At 39.4% G+C, this 7,728-nt stretch overlaps 1 protein-coding gene across 2 annotated transcripts in view; it reads right to left on the bottom strand.

The window, feature by feature from the left end:
* Positions 1–7,728, bottom strand: part of LOC107269431 — a 98,975-nt gene that overhangs the window by 65,242 nt on the left and 26,005 nt on the right. The window lies entirely within an intron of this gene.

Here is a 7,728-nt window from a genome sequence, read left to right on the forward strand (position 1 = left end):
AGCTCGTATACTAGACTGTGGATCGCATTACGCGGCGTGCATCCGAGTAGCCTCTACCCGAGCGACAAAGTCGATTATTGTGAACGCGCCTTAAGATTAATTTTCAAGGACGATACGATAGAGTCGTTACCAGTTACGTCATTTTGTGTGTTAAAATTCAAATGAGAGAGAAAGAGAGAGAAGTTGTTGAATGATGATCTGTCAGTTTCCCAATAACTGGTTTTTCCACGTAGAGCATCAACAACTACCCTAAACAAGTACGCCGTGCGTATAGTTTTGCTTGGTGAAACGCAATTTATTAAAATCAAAAATAAAAACAGGCACGAAGCATCTAGATGTTAGATAGAAAAAGAACTATATTGCTTTTCAGAATGCAAAAGTGAAGCATTCAATCAAACGTGTTAATCTAACTTATGTACTCATTTTCTTATATATTATCGCGCCACTTATCACGTAAACAGACATAAATCGCGATAGGAAATAACATTCATAATTCTAAGGTGCATGTATTCGAATCAGACTCAATCCGTTGTTCAACGACCACCTTAAGAAACGCGTCCAGTGAACGACGAGCCGTGTTAAAATCATTATATATATAGATATAATTTACGTGAACGTGTCCAATTGAGCGACCTGATCATTGACTGGTAAAATCACCCTAGGCAATCTACGTAAATCTCGTAAAATTATCAGAATTCCTTTGAGCGTTAAACGGTCGAATGTCATTCTGTGTTAATAATACAATACTAAACACAACCCTTTCATCCTTCGACTTACACGGAAAAAAAAAATTATTTCATTAGACAATCCGTTTCGTTGCGCTCCTCACGCCGTGGCCCAACAAACGTCTACAGTCTGTCGAGTACATTTCAGACTGTAGCTTTTATTCGTGGTACAGTATATTCTGTTTCTTTCTTGACTATACGTATCAATCTGTAGATAGGATTACGGGATAGGTATTTGTAAAAGAGAAATTAGTGAACGGCCATATCCTCCTCTTATTATTTTTTTGTTTAACGAGTCATCATAAGCTATAAGTTTTTTTATCCAGCGCTGAAGATGTCCTAGGACAAAAGTAAGCGATTCAGACTCCGTAGGTAACAATTGCTACTTACCCTAAGTAATGAGGCTGTCTACGTCCCACTCAAACTGTATTTCCCATATGGCAATAGGTAATTAAAGAATCAGGTCATATCTCACTAATCATCGATAAATAGAAAAATATAATACAATCTTCCTTTACTGAAAGACAGGCAGCTGGGTCCTCTCTGTGCAGTGGGTACCTTCTGTTATAATTACTGAAAAACTGGTAATGCTATTTCGCTATTTTCCCGTGACGAGGCAGCACCCTGAAGGAATCATTCTAGGTTAGATGCGCAAAACAGAGCTTCTTTGTAAATTTTTTAAAGAATTTATTATTATAGATGTTGATATAAAATTTGTTGGGCTTAATAATTACACTCTCGAAATACGTAAAATAATTTTTTTAAATTTATTTTAAACACTTTTTATACACAAAAATAACAGGCAAACGTAACTCCTCGAAAAATAGATATGTCGCTGGCGGCGTTGATATCTCGATAACGGCGCATCAAAAACGAAAAAATCCAAAATATTTAGATTCGGTATGACTGCGGCTCTCGCGCATTCGATGGATATTAATATTTATTGATAAATAATAAAATGGCGGAGATTTTAAAAAACGAAGTTCTTTTTTCACTGCTTTTGGCAAAAAAAATAGTAAAAATTAAAATTTAAATACGGTTATAGAATGCGCTGAAGCTATTCATGTGTAGAATTTGTGATTAAAATTTCATAAGGGTCGGTTCAGTGGTTCCGAAGAAATCATCGCCGTCGACCGAAAAAAAAACTTTGTTTTGAGAAAAACGCGTTTAAAGTTTAAAAGGCAGGTCGGCCGAGCATGCTCAGGTAGTAAAGGTAGCAACGTAAAAGTCACAGAATAACATAGTTAGACTGCTCCGATCGTTCTAAAATTTTTGCACAATACCTTTAGGTATATATGTGTATACTTTCGAAAAATGTAAAAAAAACAACGATGTAATAAAAATTATAAACTAGAATGATCCCTTAAGTTCCACGAACTTCGAACGGCTCGTGGCGGAACAAAATAAAACTCAACCGTGGCTGTGGTTGACTCGAGAGAAAATGGGCGAAGAAAGTTGACACTCGTAGGGCAGTGAATTCAACTAACAATTAGATTCGCTTTAGACCGATAGAATAGCCCATGACAGCTGTGGCATTCTTTGGCTGACGGTTAGCAGACGAATGTTTTGAAGATGGCAGTTGTAAGATTACGATGGAGCTCGAGCAGTCGGTAAGGTAGTTCGTCCGCTATACCGGTAAGGTAGCCTAGAATATACAGCAAGGCTTTTAGTAGTCTTTGCTCCAGTAGGCAGCAGACGGTGGCATCGACGTAGTGCGAATACAGAAGTAAAATAAAAATACAGCTCTCAGGTATAATGTAATTAGCTTTAGGTGGTTCCCTCGATCCCTTGCCCGCTAAAGATGGTTGGTTCCAGGGTTTATAAATCTAAGCCGCGCTTTGCCTTTTTCAACAATTCGACAAAGACATATATATATATATATATATATATATATATATATATATATATATATATATATATATGCAAGGAAACTTGGACGAGAACTATGGAATTACGAACCTCCGAAATACGAACAAACAGTCGTATCTAATTACTTATTTTCGAGCTTTGAGGTTTCTCAAAAATATCCAGTCAAAGATCAGTCGTGTGATTTATGGCAAATAACTCTAAGAAAGGATCGAGATTGAGTGACAGTGATATGATGCAAGAACGTTGCATTCGGCGAGTACGAACACTCGATACTTGAGTTTTAAAACCTGTAGGCGAGCGGTGGCCTTTCATCCGCGATTTAATCGACTTTTTTTTCTTCCTTCATTTATTTACATAATGACTTTTTACGGTTCAATGATGTATTTGCTTTGTGTATCCTCGACAGTCGCTTATACACGGGTAATTTATATGAGCGTGTAAAAAAAAAAGCACTCGCCGAACACAGTATGCGGCACTGTAGTAACTGTTTATACATATGTAACACAAAGGATTCTATGTATATGCATATAAAATTTGCAAAAATTTGCGATAACCTCTGCGTGCCATTTCATTGAATTCAGATGAATTCTCAAGACTTCTACGTAGTCCACCTATCATTGGTACCCTTCTGTCAGTGGTTATGGAGTTCTGCGATTGGTCGTCTGTTCTGCTTATTAAAATTTTCCCTTCTCTTATCCCACATGCTCTATCGCACTGGCAGTCTTAGATGGCCATAGAAGTGCATCTTGGTGCAACTGCAGTTTCGCACGTATCAAGATATATCGATATCACTGCAACGTCGGCGTCCGGCCATGGTGGACGGCCTCTTGTCATATCCAACGTTAGACACGGGGACAACGTACCTATAACCTTACGGCCTACGGTACTTATAGACATTGTTAATTCCTTAATAATGAGAATAAATCATAGTAAAAATGTGACTATGGAAATCGAGGGTCTGTCGGGATCCTAGAAAAACCTGTACTGGCCAAGTGACGTTTTACACTCAGGCAGTTCCTGGAGGAAAATCTCCCCTATGGTAGAATTCAAAGTCAATTACAGTAATTAGTATTCTGATCAGTAATTAGAATCCCTCAAATCAATATACGCTACAGATAAAAGATACTGCAGTATTCAAGGTACTCATAAAATTTCTTCGTTTTATTCGTCTCGAAGTATCTTCTCTCGAAATTATCAATAACGTAAAGGAAAGCTCACACGTTAATTTTCCACTCGTAGAGTTCTCTCCGTTCTCGCATTCATGGCCTTTTATATTTTTTGGATCGCGCACGTATACACCGCTAAACTCTGGACCCGATTACTATAGTAGTACGGAGGGGTGTTAACGTGTCATCGTATACGTGAATAATAAGACCCATATGGGATTTAGCTTAAGCGCTCACTAAATACAAAAAAATACACTATACCTTGCAGACATTAATAATAACGTGCACAAGACATACCTAGTCACTTCCCTATCTCATCTAAGGCTCCTGTGAACATATATCAAGAACACTAGTCTCTCAGGTAGATCCGTGTTAATGCAGCAGGTCGTTGACCCCGTTTATCTAGGTTCCGCTCTAGCGTGCTGATAAGGTGGACCGACGTATACACACGCCGTGTGCGCACACGGTGCAGGCTACATGGATTGCGAGAATATCAGTTAACACAGTGTGCATTCCCCTTTACTGACTGTCGTATCGTCCCATAAAGCTATGAGATTACGAGCAATAAGGATAACAATAATAAGTCACCATAGGTACTTCCGAAGACGCCATGAGCACAAAGTACGTTTTCTTGCTTATGCTAGCAGCTCGTTGCATCTAAAGAAAACGACCCTGTCATTTTTACTAATCAGTAATCACGACGTCTAGGCTTCCTTTTATCTGGCAGTCTGACTTTTTGGGGTAGATGTAGACATTCTATGCCTGGAGAGTGTACTGCCCCTACGGGACAAGCCACGAGGCAAAGGCCTGGAGAACCAAGGCATGTATATATGTATGCTCGCTTGGTAGGTAGATGGCAAGGAAGAAAATTGATTTGACGAAAGTTAGAGGAGGGGCGAAAGACGATTGAAACGTCATCATCGCGACCCTGTGGGATTGTAGGTACACGCGCGACCACCTACAGTTCCTAACTATCAGTTAAGTATGTGAAACAGCCTTTACAGGATTTCTTTCGTGAAAAAAAAGAACTGGATGAAGTGAATACGAAGTGGAAAGAAGTTACGGGTATTGAGAGTACGGAATGACGTCGTCAGTTGTCGAACGAGAACAAAAATAGAAAAAAGAAATTCTAATTAGAAACGTCCTTACGATAGACTGTTAATGAAATTAGGCGAAACAGGTGAAATTCGATATTCAAGGTATACGTACGTCTTAAAGATATGTCAACCATGTCAACCCATAAGAGATACACTACAATCGATGTACCAACATCTCTAAAATAATTTACTTACCCATCTATGAAATTCTAGGTAATCATAACACAGGTAGAGCTGTTATCAAAATTACGACTCGCGATTGTTCATCAACCTATATATCTATGATTAGACATCATTAAGATTCTTCTTGATTATTACAAATGACCAATTTTAATTACCCTATCCCTCCTTTACTGATCTTCATCCCAAAATCATAATACTATCCTATTGTACACGTTTACTCGATTGTTTGTCTATGGGCTATCTCTTGTCAAAGCTTCTCCTCCCACATAAGATACGTATGATAACCTGGAAAATGAAAAGACAATTGCGTCATCACACACTGAAATTACCAAAAGAATAAAACAAATAGAAAACTGAAAATAGCATTACAGAGGTAAGATAAATATACCCTTTGGGCATTTTATTTCTAATGGTTAGTATTTCGCAGAATCGTAATAGCATCTATATATATATATACACATGTATATATTATACACGAATACGAACGAGGCACAAAAGATATATACAATATACATATAAAGGGTGTTTCTTTTATCTCTGCCACCCGAAATAACTCGGTAATTATCGATGTAACAACAAAATGTTTCAAACAAAAGTTGTACGGTGTGGAGGGGGCCACCAAATGCGACCAATTTTTTTTATTTCGGTGGAGGCGTTGACGCACAGTGAAGGTCACCTTCACTTTTTTAAATAGAATGGTACATTTTTTTCAACCATCTTGTGGAGCACCTCAAGCCGCATAAAAAAGATTAAGGGGTCAAAGTCGTTCAAGGTCATTCAAGGTCAGTATCGATGATACAAATCTAAATATCTCGGATCGCTACCAAAGATTTGGTAGTCATCCTCAATGTCCCCCATAAAGAAAAATCGAGTGGATTTAAGTCCGGTGATCTAGCAGGCCAGCCTATTCGTGATCCTCGGCTAATCTGCTTATTACTAAATTCTCGGTCGACAACATTGCGAGCTATCCGTGCAAAATGATGGATTTAAGTCCGGTGATCTAGCAGGCCAGCCTATTCGTGATCCTCGGCTAATCTGCTTATTACTAAATTTTCGGTCGACAGCATTGCGACCTATCCGTGCAAAATGAGCTGGACAGCCATCATGTTGATACCAGAGGTTTTGCCGATCCCACAAGGTTAGATCTTCAAGCAGCACAGTTAATATTTCTTCCAGAAAAGCAGAAATAAAATATAAATTTGAAAATACCAAATGTCTAAAATGACCAATCCGATCCGAGATATTTAGATTTGTATCATCCATAGTGACCTTGAATGACCTTGAACGACTTTGACCCCTTAATCTTTTTTATGCGGCTTAAGGTGCTCCACAAGATGGTTGAAAAAAAAGTACCATTCTATTTAAAAAAGTGAAGGTGACCTTCACTGTGCGTCAAAAACTCCACCGAAACAAAAAAATTGGTCGCATTTGGTGGCCCCCTCCACAACGTACAACTATTGTTTGAAACATTTTGTTGTTGAGTTATTTCGGGTGGCAGAGATAACAGAAACACCCTGTATATGAAAAAGGATACCTACTGGCGGCAGTGAGTCCTTTGCTCCCGAATACCGTGACAGGAGGAACACGTGTCTCTCGAGAAAGAGAATCTCGCGTCTGACAGCGCATATAGGTATGGAAGATTTATGCACGTGACACTATAGAGGATCATCAGGCCGCGTAAATGTCGTCATATGGGTATACATAGGCATAAACCAATCGATCGGAGAGTTCAATGCCAGAGCTAGAGTGCTTGTAGTGAATGTATACAGTTATTTGTATATGGATATATGTATATCAGTGTACGCTATAAGACGTATGTACACTATGTGAAACACGCTGTGGGTATCCTAAGTACCTCTGGGCCGCCTCTCTCGCTAAACGGATTTTTTCTCGATCGAGTCAAGGACGATTAGTCACACCCGGTATGTTTCTTCTCCCGGTCAGATAGGAACTTCTAAGCTCTATTCGAAAATACAAGACAAGGTGGTAAATGAACGTTGCGTATATGCATACATGTGTACATTGTACAGTGCTATGCAAAAATTCATTGACGTTCGAACGGCATACAACTTACTATATACTGTGACGTATTTTTACGCGATCGACCTCACCGGAAAATGCAAGACCGACCCGCGCACAACTTACGCGATTCCTACGCGTTCCAGGCAACCCAGGGGCTAACAGATTTCACTCACGAAATACCTGAGGTATTGTTGGGCGCCAGGTTCCAAAACGGGAACCACGTATCAGTCTCTACGATATGTCTTCGCGTGCCTACGTTGGCTAACTCAGCTACGCGGAGGCGGCGGGATTCGGAACAATAGGTCGGATGGGTCAGACGATCACGCGACACACAAAATTATTCGGACACTTCGATCTCAAGAAATGGTTCGGTTTATTAACTAAATTCGGCGACGCGAAGCGCGACGATCTCTTACAATACCGAAGTAATTATTTACAAAAGTAATAGTAATTAATATAGATCGAAAAGACAAAACGAAAATACAATCAAACAATAGTAACGGGTACTTTGCGTACCGTACGAATACAAAGCCAAATATCGTAACACGGCTAATCCGCGTTTACCAAAATACGACAACCGACCGTCAAGGACCTGTACGCGTTCTACGCGTTACAAAATCAAAAGTTATATATGCCTGACGGGCGGACGACACGAAACAATTCGGA

The sequence above is a fragment of the Cephus cinctus genome, unplaced genomic scaffold (genome assembly GCF_000341935.2).
Source record: "Cephus cinctus unplaced genomic scaffold, Ccin1 Ccin1_scaffold0661, whole genome shotgun sequence".
Classification (NCBI taxonomy): domain Eukaryota; kingdom Metazoa; phylum Arthropoda; class Insecta; order Hymenoptera; family Cephidae; genus Cephus; species Cephus cinctus.